The sequence below is a fragment of the Stegostoma tigrinum genome, unplaced genomic scaffold (assembly GCF_030684315.1).
Source record: "Stegostoma tigrinum isolate sSteTig4 unplaced genomic scaffold, sSteTig4.hap1 scaffold_234, whole genome shotgun sequence".
Taxonomy (NCBI): Eukaryota; Metazoa; Chordata; class Chondrichthyes; order Orectolobiformes; family Stegostomatidae; genus Stegostoma; species Stegostoma tigrinum.
Window position 1 is genome coordinate 172,487 of NW_026728168.1, and position 15,311 is coordinate 187,797.

General features: G+C 47.4%; 1 long non-coding RNA gene across 1 annotated transcript in view; it reads left to right on the forward strand.

Moving 5' to 3' along the window:
* Positions 1 to 436: 436 nt before the first annotated feature.
* The window catches only part of LOC132207972 (uncharacterized), a 177,859-nt gene continuing 162,984 nt past the window's right edge, over positions 437 to 15,311 (forward strand). Inside the window, exons 1-2 of the long non-coding RNA XR_009444055.1 lie at positions 437 to 595; positions 4,658 to 4,770. This is a non-coding gene — a long non-coding RNA (uncharacterized LOC132207972). The remainder of the gene's footprint in view (positions 596 to 4,657; positions 4,771 to 15,311) is intronic.

A 15,311-nucleotide genomic window follows, 5' to 3' on the forward strand; every position in this document is an offset into this window, starting at 1 on the left:
CCTATATGTAGAATTTCATTCTGAACTATGAGACAGTTGTGACCCCATACTACCTCAGTGCTCATGGCAAGAGTAAGACTCCTGTTTGACGTGCTGTGCACTGCATGGAATGGCGGCAACATCAGATTCATTGATGCTTGAGAATCAAAAGAATATGACGATAAGAATTAAAATCAAAATCTCATTGAACACTTCAAGGAATGTATTACAGGAAGAGGGGGAAAACATGTATGACTAAGAGAAGGTGGTGGCGCAGATCACATAGACCTGTGTGCTAAAACTTATCACAAATTTCACATTGAATGGAACAGTTTAAACAGGCTGGAGGAAGCAGACATGCCAGCCCAAACTTTTTGAATTTGAGCATTCTGTTCGTAAACATCAGCAAAATTGTGGGAAACATGTTTATTCTTTCTCTTTTATTGCACAGAACCATACGATTAGACTGTTTTGATGAGGAATTTAAAGATTATGTGTCCCATCCGTTTGACTCACCGTTTGGTACCATAGGTTGGTACGATCTTCGTTCGAGAAGAAAAAGGGATGTTCCAGATACAGAAAATGGTCAAACCATTTACTACAAAGTCCGTTTCTGGTTAGTATTAATTAATGCAGTTAACATTTTTAGCTCGACCTGATTGCACAATGGAGTCAATAAGAAAATTCCATCTGATATTCCACATAAATTTTAAGTGGATATTAAAGCAGCTCATTTCTTTTTCACGCTGTATGCTGCTTTTAAGAATGGTTGTCTTCTTGTCGAAATGTTTAGCTTTGACTCCATGGCTTCTTCCATGAGCTCACATTGAAACACATGTTTCTTCAGCCAAAAATGCACGTTTACCCGGTGTCGCTTGACTAACCTTCCCCTGTGGTCGTTCCCCTGAAATCCCCTGCAGTAGCTCCCCTGAAAAACAACTATACCATTTTGGATACTGTTCCGGGGGATGACTTAGCAGGGGTATGCAGTAGGGTGCAGGTCTCTGGCACAGAGTCTGTCCCTCTTGCACAGAACGGAAGCGGGGATAGGAAGAGAGTGATAGTCATTGGGGACTGAATAGTTAGAGGGACTGATAGAAGATTTGCCGGGAACGAAAGAGACTCACGATTGGTGTGTTGCCTACCAGGTGCCAGCGTCTGTGATGTCACAAATATCCTGGGTGGGAAATTGGCTAGTGCCATTCGGTTGGATTTAAACGAGCTCAGAAGGGGGATGGGAAACTGAGGTGTAGTCCTAGTACACAGGAGGATGAGCATAGGGAGGACATGGTCAGGACCTCACTGTCACAGAAGTGTGCTGGCAGACAGCAAGCTGGATTGAAGTGTGACGACTTTAATGCCGGGAGTATCCGGAATAATGTAGGTGAGCTTGCAGCTTGGATAGGTACCTGGGACTTCGATGTTGTGGCCATTTCGGAGGCATGGATAGAGCAGGGTCAGGAATGGATGTTGCAGGTTCTCGGGTTTCGATCTTTCATTAAGGTCTGGGAAGGTGGTAAAAGAGGGGGAGGTGTGGCTTTGTTGGTCAAGGACAGTATAACGGCGGCTGAAAGAACCTTTGAGGACTCGTCTACTGCGGTTGTATGGGCTGAGGTTGCCAAGGAAGGTTTGTCGACTGAGTCAGTGTGGGTGGAAGTTCGGAACAGGAAGGCAGCAGTCACCTCACTGGGGGTTTTCTACAGACCCCAAATAGCAGTTGGGAGATCGAAGAACTCATTGGCCGGCAGATTGTCGAAAAGTGCAAACGTATCAGGGTTGTTGTTATGGGTGACTTCAACTTTCCCAATATAGATTGAAACCTCCTGAGTGCAGATGGTTTGGATGGAGCCGTTTTTGTCAGGTGTGTTCAGGAGGGTTTCCTGACTCAGTATGTGGACAGGCCGACGAGGCGGGAGGCCATTTTGGATTTGGTGCTCGGCGATGAGCCAGGACAGGTGTCAGATCTCGTGGTGGGAGAACACTTTGGCGACAGTGACCGCAAGAGCCTCCCATTTACCATAGCCATGGAAAGGGAAAGGAGCAGTTACCAGGGGAAGATATTTCACTGGGGTCAAGGAAACTATGATGCTATCAGACAGGAGTTGGGAAGTACAGATTGGGAGCAATTGTTCCACAGAAAGGGCGCAGCAGACATGTGGAGGCTGTTCAAGGAGCAGTTGTTGCGAGTGATGTATAAATTTGTTCCTCTGAGACAGGTAAGAAGGGGTAAGATTAAGGAGCCTTGGATGACGGGTCCAGAGGTGCTTCTTGTCAAAAAGAAAAGGCAGCGTACGTAAGGTGGAGGAAGTGAGGGTCTAGCACAGCTTTAGAGCATTACAGGCCTGCTCGGAAGGAGCTCAAAAGATATTGCCTGTACAATTGTTACCTGTTACAACCTTTGCGTCCACGCTTGCTCATTCAATGGTGTCAAGATGCCAGCAGTGCATGTACCTTCTCCATCCCCTAATGCCGTCAGCTCACACAAGACATAGTCCTTACTTAAAATCTTCTGATCAACCAAAGTTCATTGTAATGGACATTTTAGTTATCTGTCATGAAACGAAAACTGATTCTGACTGGCATGACCTGCAGTGCAAATGAATATAATCTGTGAAACGAGATTCCTTATGGGCTTGCAGCCGCTACAAATAATTGCTTTTCAAAGACGTTGCATACATACATTTTTTTCTCCTATCACCTTAGATTATTTTTTTGTTTGTGCATGTTGTGTGGGTTTCCAGTCAGGCGCATAAACACAGGTTGATGCAGTCACTGTTACAACACGGTATTGAAGGAGAATTTGTGATCTTTGGAGTTTCATTCCAGTGTATGAAGGAGTGCATCATCAAGCCACTTCAGAGCACGACTGGCGACAAATTGTTGCAAGTTTTCAAGTGTTACCGATCGTCACATAAAATATGGCCTTTTTGTTGTTGCACTTTTCATCTTAACTGCAACATATCTAGTATTTAGGCTTGGAAACTATTTCAAGTTTTTTGATTTACTTGTTCAAAATCATTTATGATTGTTGTCATGATATCTACAATATGTTATTTTGATTGGACATAGAGGATTGGATCTGTCTTAATGGAAATAATGTATGCGCTTATAAAACCCCTTCTGGGCAAGGTAGTTGCTCAGTGGTTAGAGCTGCTCATGCACTGGGGAGCCAATTGAGATTCCAGTCTTGGGTAACTATCTGTGTGGAATTGACACGTCCTCCCTGCGTCTGCGAGGGGCTTCCGCCAGGTGCTGCAGTTTCCTCCCATTGTTCAAAGATGTGCAGGTCCTTATATGTGATTTGTGAAGCGTTTCTTAAATGTTTCAATCCTGCCAGCATCCAGTGCCTTGGACAAAATAACTGGAGATGAATAAAAGATACAGTGCCTTTTGACACCATTTCCTGCTGGATTTTCATCAATCCTGCTTTATATCGGTGACAACTTCCATGACCTTTTTTGATGCTATGTCTGAATTGACAGTCTAGTTCCAAATATTTGTTGTGCAGTATTTCAAGGTCTCTGTTATAGCATACCCACGAATGTCCACTTCAAAAGATACTTCCATATCATAGAATCCCTACGGTGTGGAAACAAGCCCCTTTTGACCCAAGAAGTCCACGGCCACCCTCCAAAGAGCGTCTCACCCTGACTCATCCCCCGACCCTTTCCTCAGTAACCCTACATTTCCCATGACTAACACACCTAATCTACACATCCCTAAACAGAATGGGCAAGTTTGGCATGGCCCATACACTGAGCCTGCACATCTTTGGACTGTGGGAGGCAACCAGAGCACCCAGCAGGAACCCATGCAGGCATGGGCAGAATGTACAAACTCCGCACAGAAAATCGTCCAATGGTGGGATCGAACCTGGGTCCCTGGCGCTGTGAGTCAGCAGTGCTAACCACTGAGCCACCGTGCTGCCCTTGGAGTTTGACAGAGCTTGCTTGTTCCTGGGTGGCCTCAAACTGCCAACCTCCACTTAGTGGCAAAAGTGCTGACCAACTGCACTCATCTTCACTGGTTTTTGCTTTGTATCATTGAATTCAATCCTTCAAACTCTATGATAAATATTTAAATTTCTGTTGATATGTGAGTGTTGTTTTTAGTACGCAGTGTTGGTTTATTATGTTTCATTGGTACATAATGAATATTTTATGTATATGCAAATGGGCAAGTTGGTAACGATGCAGTCCACAGACCTGGAGGATAATAACACTGTCCTTCAATCGCCCACGATGCCCTCTGCAAATTGGTAGAAAACAAAAATTTCTATAAGATTCATCTCTCCTCCCGTCAGTCGATCAAAATTAATTCATGATTTTGTACAGGCCAATAACCGTAAGATTACATGAGCCTAAACAAAACTACTGGCTCATATTAGTTCAGTAAAGTGAAAGGGCAACAATAGAGGTAGTAGGAACTGCAGATGCTGAAGAATCTGAGATAAGAAGGTGTAAAGCTGGATGAACACAGCAGGCCAAGCAGTATCATTCGGCTCTACACCTTGTTATCTCAGATTCTCCAGCGCCAATTTTCTGAAGGAGGGTCTCGTCCCGAAACATCAGCTTTCTTGCTTCTCTGATGCTGCTTGACCTGCTGTGTTCATCCAGCTCTCCACCTTGGGCAACAATAGAGTATGCTTTAAGTCACTAGATGGGTTTGTCTTCCTTAGGGTGGAGTTAGTGGAACCGAAAAAGATGTCTCCCTCACAGCGTTTGTGACAAAAGAATTGCATCGTTCCTTGGCGGCCTTTCAGCAGAAGAATATTCAGACATTTCCCGAGTGGTAAGAATGTAACTTCTTTTACTTCTCTTTATCTCACTTTTTCCAACAATTGGAAAATAGATTTTAGAAATAACATCGAGCTGATGAAGTGTGAAAAGAAGAATAATTCGAAGCAGTGGTGGGAGTTGGTCAGTGAGGTGGGAGGAGTGGATAGGTGGGAGAGAAGGCGGACAGGTCATCGAGGCGGGGATGAGGGGAGGAACTAGTCTTGGGATGAGGCTGGCGGGTGGGGAGATTTTGAGGGTGGCCAAGTCCACATTGAGGCTATTGAGTTGGAAGCTCCCGAGGCAGAATATGAGGTGCTGCTCCTCCAGTTTCTGGGTGGTTTGGTTGTGACACTGGAAGAGGCCCAGGATGGACATGTCATTCAGGGAGTGGGAGGGGGAGTTGAAGTGATGCAATGATTTGGACATGAAAATAGAAGGTGTGGTTAGTAAGTTTCCCAATGATTGAAGGTGTAGTAGCCAGCCAAGAAGGTCACCTCAGAATACAATGGGACATTGACAAGGGCCAATAAACTGAGGAATGGCAGATGGTGTTGAGGTTAGACAAATGTGAGGTGCTACATTATGGAAAGGCAAATCAGGGCAGCACGTTTACACTCAAGGTTGTGGGGAGTGTTGCTTAATAAAGAGACACTGGAGTGCAGTTTCGTAGTTGCATCAAAGTACAGCCACCGGTAGAAAGGATATGAAGGAGACATTTGGTGTGCTCGCCTTTATCGGTCAGTGCATTGAGGATAGGAGTTGGGAGATCACTTAGCAGCCATATAGGACGTTGGTTCGGCTGCTTTTGGAATACTGCAATCGATTTTGGTCTCCTTGCGAGAGGAAGGATGTCGGTGCAACATTGAGGGCCGAAGGGCCTGTTCTGCGCTGTGTTGTTGTATGTTGTAAACTTGAAAGGGTTCAGAGAAGATCTACAAGGATGTTATGAGCATCGGAGGTTGGAGGTATACCGTGGGCTTGAAGAGGCAGCTCTTTCTTGGAACTTTGGAGTTCAGGGCTGACCATATAGAAGTTTATACAATTACGAGGGACGTGGATACAGCGAACAGCCAAGATCTTTTCCCCGGGTTGCTGGAATCCAAAACTGGAGGGAATAGGTTAAAAATGAGAGAGGGAAGATTTAAAATGGACCGGATTTTTTTCATAGTGGTGCATGTATGGAATGAGCTGCCAGAGGAAGTGGTGGAGGCTTGTACGTTTAAAAGGCATGTGGATGGGTATATGAATAGGATGGGTTGAGAGGAATATGGGCCAAATGCTGGCAAATGGGACTAAATTAATTTAGGATATCTGGTCAACATAGACAAATTGGGCCAAAGGATCTGTTTCCCGACTGTACATCTCTCTGATTCTAAGTGTCTTTTTTCTTAACCACGTGGCCCATAATTAGAAAAACTTGAATCAGGATTTAGGAATATGACAATTCTAATTGGATCTGTTTGATGAAATTAACTCTGTAGGTAATGGTGGTTGAATTATGATTCGTCAAATTTGAGTTTATTGCAGCATCTTATAGAATAGAGGAAACACATGTAATCAAAATTGAAAATCAAAACTTGGTAAAATTTTGCATTGGAAATACATGACCAGCCATTGGAGGAGATTCATGACCATTGCATTCAAGTGAGAACAACAAATGCGATTCAGTGACTCAGTGAAATGGGATTCAGTGACTCAGTGAAATTGGATGCAGTGACTGTGTGAACTGGGATGCAGTGACTGAGGGTAATGGGATGCAGTGACTGAGGGTAATTAGATGCAGTGACTGAGTGAAATAGGATGCAGTGACTGCGGGAAATGGGTTGTAGTGACTGCCGGGAAGTGGGTTGTAGTGACTGAGGGAAATGGGATACAGTGACTGATGGAAATGGGATGCGTTGACTGATGGAAATGGGATGCGTTGACTGATGGAAATGGGATGCGTTGACTGATTGAAAGGAGATGCAGTGACTGTGGGAAATGGCATGCTGTGTCTGAGGGTAATGGAATGCAGTGACTGAGGGGAATGGGATGCCGAGACTGATTGAACTGGGTTGCAGTGACTGAGTAAACTGGGATGCTATGACTATGTCTAATGGGATGCAGTGACTGAGGGAAATGGGATCCAGTGACTGTGGGAAATGGGTTGCAGTGTCTGAGTGAAATGGGATGCAGTGACTGAGTGAAATGGGCTGCAGTGAATGTGTGAACTGGGATGCAGTGACTCATGGAGATGGGATGCTGTGACTGAGTGAAATGGGATGCTGTGACTGAGGGTAATGGGAGGCAGTGACTGAGGGAAAGGTGATTCCGTGTATTTGGGAAATGGGATGCGGTGACTGTGGCGAATGGGATGCAGTGACTGTGGGAGATGGAATGCAGTGACTGAGTGAAATGGGATGCTGTGACTGAGGTTAATGGGATGCAGTGACTGAGGGAAAGGAGATGCAGTGACTGTGGGAAATGGCATGCTGTGGCTGAGAGAAATGGGATGTTGTGACTGACGGTTTTTGGATGCAGTGACTCTTAAATGGGATGCAGTGACTGCGTGAAGTGGGCTGCAGTGACTGTGTCAAATGGGTTGCAGTGACTGAGTGAAATGGGATGCAGTGACTGATGGAAATGGGATGCAGTGACTGATGGGAATGGGATGCAGTGTCTGAGGGAAATGGGATGCTGTGACTGAGCGTACTGTGATGCAGTGACTGAGGGTAATGGGATGTAGTGACTGATGGTAATGGGATGCAGTGTCTGGGAAATGGGATGCAGTGATTGATGGAAATGGGACGCAGTGACTAAGTGAAATGGGACGCAGTGACTGATGGAAAGGAGATGCAGTGACTCTGTGAAATGGGATGCAGTGACTGAGTGAAATGGGCTGCAGTGACTGAGTGAAATGGGATTGCCGTGACTGTGGAAAGGATATGCAGTGACTGAGGGAAATGGGATGCAGTGACTGAGGGAAATGGGTTGCAGTGACTGAGGGAAATGGGATGCAGTGACTGAGGGAAATGAGATGCCGAGACTGAGTGAACTGGGATGCAGTGACTGATGGAAATGGTATGCAGTGACTGAGGGAAATGGGATGCAGTGACTGACGGAAATGGAATGCAGTGTCTGTTGGAAATGGGATCCTGCGACTGAAGGTAATGGGATGCAGTGACTGAGGGTAATGGGATTCAGTGACTGTGGGGAATGGGATGCAGTGACTGAGGGAAATGGGTTGCAGTGACTGAGGGAAATGGGATGCAGTGACTGAGGGAAATGAGATGCCGAGACTGAGTGAACTGGGATGCAGTGACTGATGGAAATGGTATGCAGTGACTGATGGAAATGGTATGCAGTGACTGATGGAAATGGGATGCAGTGACTGACGGAAATGGAATGCAGTGTCTGTTGGAAATGGGATCCTGCGACTGAAGGTAATGGGATGCAGTGACTGAGGGTAATGGGATTCAGTGACTGTGGGGAATGGGATGCAGTGACTGAGGGAAATGGGATTCAGTGACTGAGATAAATGGGATGCAGTGACTGATGGAAATGGGATGCAGTGAATGAGGGAAATGGGATTCAGTGACTGAGATGAATGGGACGCAGTGACTGATGGAAATGGGATGCAGTGACTGAGGGTAATGGGTTGCAGTCACTGAGTGAAATGGGATGCTGTGACACTGTGGAATGGGATGCAGTGACTCAGTGGAATTTGACGCATTGACTGAGGGAAAGGAGATGCAGTGAATGTGGGAAATGGGATGCTCTGACTGAGGGTAATGTGATGCAGTGACTGAGGGTAACGCGATGCAGTGACTGTGGTTAATGGGATGCAGTGAATGAGGGAGAGGAGATGCAGTGAATGTGGGAAATTGGATGCAATGACTGAGGGAAATGGGATGCAGTGACTGATGGAAATCAGATGCAGTGTCTGAGGGAAATGGGATGCAGTGTCTGAGGGAAATGGGATGCTGTGACTGAGCGTACTGGGATGCAGTGACTGAGGGTAATGGGATGGAGTGACTGATGGTAATGGGATGTAGTGACTGATGGTAATGGGATGCAGTGACTGAGGTGAAATGGGATGCAGAGACTGAGTGAAATGGCATGCAGTGATTGAGGAACGGCGATGCAGTGACTGTGGGAAATGGGATGCAGTGACTGATGGAAATGGGATGCAGTGACTGAGGACAATGGGATGCAGTGACTGAGTGAACTGTGATTCAGTCACTGAGTGAACTGTGATTCAGTCACTGTGATGCAGTGGCTGAGTGGAATGGGATGCAGTGACTGAGTGAAATGAGATGCAGTGACTGAGGGACATGGGATGCAGTGACTGAGGGACATGGGATGCAGTGACTGAGGGACATGCGATGCAGTGACAGAGGGACTGGGAAGGAGTGACTGAGTTAATAGGGAATCAGTGCCCGAGCGGGCTTGGGTTGCAGTGACTGAGGGAAGTGGGATACAGTGCCTGACCGAAAAGCGACACACTGACTGAGTGAAATGGGATGCAGTGACTGAGGGACATCGGATCTTGTGACACACGGACATGGGATGCAGTGACTTACGGAAATGGGATGAAGTGACTGAGTGAGATGGGATGCAGTGTCTGAGTGAAATGGGATGCAGTGTCTGAGTGAAATGGGATGCAGTTAATGAGTGAAATGAGATGCAGTGACTGATGGAAATTGGATGCACTGACAGAGTGACATGCGCTGCAGTGCCAGATAGAAATGTGATGCAGTTACTGTGGGACATGGGATGCAGTGACTGAGGTCCTGGGAAGGAGTGACTGAGTTAATAGGGATGCAGTGCCCGAGGGGGCTTGGGGTGCAGTGACTGAGTGAAATGGGATGCAGTGACTGATGGAAATGGGATGCAGTGACTGAGTGAAAAGAGATACATTGACTGAGTGAAATGGTATGAAGTGACTGAGGGAAATGGTATGAAGTGACTGAGGGCAATGGGATGCAGTGACTGACGGAAATGGGATGCAGTGTCTGTGTGAAATGGGATCCTGCGACTGAGGTTCATGGGATGCAGTGACTGAGTGAAATGGGATGCAGTGACTGAGTGAAGTGGGATGCAGTGACTTTGTGAAGTGGGATGCAGTGACTGAGTGAAGTGGGATGCAGTGACTGAGGGTAATGGTATGCAGTGACTGAGGACAATGGGATGCAGTGACTGGGAAATGGGATGCAGTGATTGATGGAAATGGGACGCAGTGACTTAGTGAAATGGGACGCAGTGACTGATGGAAAGGAGATGCAGTGACTCTGTGAAATGGGATGCAGTGACTGATTGAAATGGGATGCAGTGACTGAGGGAAATGGGATTGCCGTGACTGTGGAAAGGAGATGCAGTGACTGAGGAAATGGGATGCAGTGACTGAGGGAAATGGGATGCAGTGACTGAGGGAAATGGGATGCAGTGACTGAGGGAAATGAGATGCCGAGACTGAGTGAACTGGGATGCAGTGACTGATGGAAATGGTATGCAGTGACTGAGGGAAATGGAATGCAGTGACTGACGGAAATGGGATGCAGTGTCTGTTGGAAATGGGATCCTGCGACTGAAGGTAATGGGATGCAGTGACTGAGGGTAATGGGATGCAGTGACTGAGTGAAAATGGATGCACTGAATGAGGACAATGGGATGCAGTGAATGAGGACAATGGGATGCAGTGACTGAGGACAATGGGATGCAGTGACTGAGGACAATGGGATGCAGTGACTGAGGGCAATGGGATGCAGTGACTGAGTGAAATGGGATTGCCGTGACTGTGGAAAGGAGATGCAGTGACTGAGGAAATGGGACGCAGTGACAGATGGAAATGGGATGCCCTGACTGAGTGTAAAGTGAAGCATTGAGTGAAATGGGATGCAGTGGCTGTGTGAAATGGGATGCAGTGGCTGTGTGAAATGGGATGCAGTGGCTGTGTGAACTGGGATGCAGTGACTGTGTGAATAGGGATGCAGTGACTGAGGGAAAGGAGATGCAGTGTCTGTTTGAAATGGGATGCAAGCACTCAAGTGAATGGGATGCCGTGTCTGTGGGGAATGGGATGCAGTGACTGTGGGGAATGGGATGCAGTGACAGTGCGGAATGGGATGCAGTGACTGCGATAAATGGGATGCAGTGACTGATGGAAATGGGATGCAGTGAATGAGGGAAATGGGATTCAGAGACTGTGGGGAATGGGATGCAGTGACTGATGGAAATGGGATTCAGTGACTGAGATAAATGGGTTGCAGTGACTGATGGAAATGGGATGCAGTGAATGAGGGAAATGGGATTCAGTGACTGAGATGAATGGGACGCAGTGACTGATGGAAATGGGATGCAGTGACTGAGGGTGATGGGTTGCAGTCACTGAGTGAAATGGGATGCTGTGACACTGTGGAAAGGGATGCAGTGACTCACTGGAATGTGACGCATTGACTGAGGGAAAGGAGATGCAGTGAATGTGGGAAATGGGATGCAGTGACTGAGGGAAATGGGATGCAGTGACCGAGTGAAATGAGATGCAGTGACTGAGCGAAATGGGATGCAGTATTTTTGGGAAGTAGGATGCAATCACTGATTGAAATGAGATGCAGAGACTGTGGGAAAGGAGACGCTGTGTCTATGGGAAATGGGATACAGTGAGTGTTGGAAATTGAATGCAGTGTCTGTGAGATATGGGAACCAGTGACTGATGGAAATGGGATGCTGTGACTGTGTTGAAGGAGCTGCAGTGATGGAGTCAATTGGGATGCAGTGACTGAGTGAAATGTGATGCAGTGACTGAGTGAAATGGGATGCAGTGACTGCGTGAAATGGGATGCCGTGACTGCGTGAAATGGGATGGAATGACTGCGTGAAATGGGATGGAATGACTGCGTGAAATGTGATGCAGTGACTGCGTGAAATGGGATGCAATGACTGCGTGAAATGGGACGCAGTGACTGAGTGAAATGTGATTCCGTCACTGAGTGAAATATGTTGCACTCACTGAGTGTACTGTAATTCAGTCACTGAGTGTACTGTGATGCAGTGACTGAGTGAAATGGGATGCAGTGGCTGAGTGAAATGAGATGCAGTGACTGAGTGAAATGAGATGCAGTGACTGAGTGAAATGGGATGCAGTGACTGAGTGAAATGGGATGCAGTGACTGAGGGACATGGGATGCAGTGACGGAGGGACGTGGGATGCAGTGACTGAGGGACATTGGATGCCGTGACTGAGGGAAATGGGATGCAGTGACAGAGTGACATGAGCTGCAGTGACAGAGGGACTGGGAAGGAGTTTCTGAGTGAAATGGGATGCAGTGTCTGAGTGAAATGGGATGCAGTGACTGAGTGAAATGGGATGCAGTGACTGATGGAAATGGGATGCAGTGACTGAGTGAAAAGAGATACATTGACTGAGTGAAATGGTATGAAGTGACTGAGGGAAATGGTATGAAGTGACTGAGGGCAATGGGATGCAGTGACTGACGGAAATGGGATGCAGTGTCTGTGTGAAATGGCATCCTGCGACTGAGGTTCATGGGATGCAGTGACTGAGTGAAATGGGATGCAGTGACTGAGTGAAGTGGGATGCAGTGACTTTGTGAAGTGGGATGCAGTGACTGAGTGAAGTGGGATAAAGTGACTGAGGGGAATAGGATGCAGTGACTGAGGACAATGGGATGCAGTGACTGGGAAATGGGATGCAGTGATTGATGGAATTGGGACACAGTGACTTAGTGAAATGGGACGCAGTGACTGATGGACAGGAGATGCAGTGACTCTGTGAAATGGGATGCAGTGACTGAGTGAAATGGGATGCAGTGACTGAGTGAAATGGGATTGCCGTGACTGTGGAAAGGAGATGCAGTGACTGAGGAAATGGGATGCAGTGACTGAGGGAAATGGGATGCAGTGACTGAGGGAAATGAGATGCCGAGGCTGAGTGAACTGGGATGCAGTGACTGATGGAAATGGTATGCAGTGACTGAGGGAAATGGAATGCAGTGACTGATGGAAATGGGATGTAGTGTCTGTTGGAAATGGGATCCTGCGACTGAGGGTAATGGGATGCAGTGACTGAGGGTAATGGGATGCAGTGACTGAGGGTAATGGGATGCAGTGACTGAGTGAAATGGGATGCAGTGACTGAGGGAAATGGGATACAGTGACTGAGTGAAAATGGATGCAGTGAATGAGGACAATGGGATGCAGTGAATGAAGACAATGGGATGCAGTGACTGAGGACAATGTGATGCAGTGACTGAAGGCAATGGGATGCAGTGACTGAGTGAAATGGGATTGCCGTGACTGTGGAAAGGAGATGCAGTGACTGAGGAAATGGGACGCAGTGACAGATGGAAATGGGATGCCCTGACTGAGTGTAAAGTGAAGCATTGAGTGAAATGGGATGCAGTGGCTGTGTGAAATGGGATGCAGTGGCTGTGTGAAATGGGATGCAGTGGCTGTGTGAACTGGGATGCAGTGACTGTGTGAATAGGGATGCAGTGACTGAGGGAAAGGAGATGCAGTGTCTGTTTGAAATGGGATGCAGCGACTCAAGTGAATGGGATGCCGTGTCTGTGGGGAATGGGATGCAGTGACTGTGGGGAATGGGATGCAGTGACAGTGCGGAATGGGATGCAGTGACTGCTATAAATGGGATGCAGTGACTGATGGAAATGGGATGCAGTGAATGAGGGAAATGGGATTCAGTGACTGATGGAAATGGGATGCAGTGACTGAGGACAATGGGATGCAGTGACTGAGTGAACTGTGATTCAGTCACTGAGTGAACTGTGATTCAGTCACTGTGATGCAGTGGCTGAGTGGAATGGGATGCAGTGACTGAGTGAAATGAGATGCAGTGACTGAGGGACATGGGATGCAGTGACTGAGGGACATGGGATGCAGTGACTGAGGGACATGCAATGCAGTGACTGAGGGACATGGGATGCAGTGACAGAGGGACTGGGAAGGAGTGACTCAGTTAATAGGGAATCAGTGCCCGAGCGGGCTTGGGTTGCAGTGACTGAGGGAAGTGGGATACAGTGCCTGACCGAAAAGCGACACACTGACTGAGTGAAATGGGATGCAGTGACTGAGGGACATCGGATCTTGTGACACACGGACATGGGATGCAGTGACTTACGGAAATGGGATGAAGTGATTGAGTGAGATGGGATGCAGTGTCTGAGTGAAATGGGATGCAGTGTCTGAGTGAAATGGGATGCAGTTAATGAGTGAAATGAGATGCAGTGACTGATGGAAATTGGATGCACTGACAGAGTGACATGCGCTGCAGTGCCAGATAGAAATGTGATGCAGTTACTGTGGGACATGGGATGCAGTGACTGAGGTCCTGGGAAGGAGTGACTGAGTTAATAGGGATGCAGTGCCCGAGGGGGCTTGGGGTGCAGTGACTGAGTGAAATGGGATGCAGTGACTGATGGAAATGGGATGCAGTGACTGAGTGAAAAGAGATACATTGACTGAGTGAAATGGTATGAAGTGACTGAGGGAAATGGTATGAAGTGACTGAGGGCAATGGGATGCAGTGACTGACGGAAATGGGATGCAGTGACTGAGTGAAGTGGGATGCAGTGACTTTGTGAGGTGGGATGCAGTGACTGAGTGAAGTGGGATGCAGTGACTGAGTGAAGTGGGATGCAGTGACTGAGGGTAATAGTATGCAGTGACTGAGGACAATGGGATGCAGTGACTGGGAAATGGGATGCAGTGATTGATGGAAATGGGACGCAGTGACTTAGTGAAATGGGACGCAGTGACTGATGGAAAGGAGATGCAGTGACTCTGTGAAATGGGATGCAGTGACTGATTGAAATGGGATGCAGTGACTGAGTGAAATGGGATTGCCGTGACTGTGGAAAGGAGATGCAGTGACTGAGGAAATGGGATGCAGTGACTGATGGAAATGGTATGCAGTGACTGAGGGAAATGGAATGCAGTGACTGACGGAAATGGGATGCAGTGTCTGTTGGAAATGGGATCCTGCGACTGAAGGTAATGGGATGCAGTGACTGAGGGTAATGGGATGCAGTGACTGAGGGTAATGGGATGCAGTGACTGAGTGAAATGGGATGCAGTGACTGAGGGTAATGGGATACAGTGACTGAGTGAAAATGGATGCAGTGAATGAGGACAATGGGATGCAGTGAATGAGGACAATGGGATGCAGTGACTGAGGACAATGGGATGCAGTGACTGAGGGCAATGGGATGCAGTGACTGAGTGAAATGGGATTGCCGTGACTGTGGAAAGGAGATGCAGTGACTGATGGAAATGGGATGCAGTGAATGAGGGAAATGGGATTCAGTGACTGAGATGAATGGGACGCAGTGACTGATGGAAATGGGATGCAGTGACTGAGGGTAATGGGTTGCAGCCACTGAGTGAAATGGGATGCTGTGACACTGTGGAATGGGATGCAGTGACTCACTGGAATGTGACGCATTGACTGAGGGAAAGGAGATGCAGTGAATGTGGGAAATGGGATGCAGTGACTGAGGGAAATGGGATGCAGTGACCGAGTGAAATGAGATGCAGTGA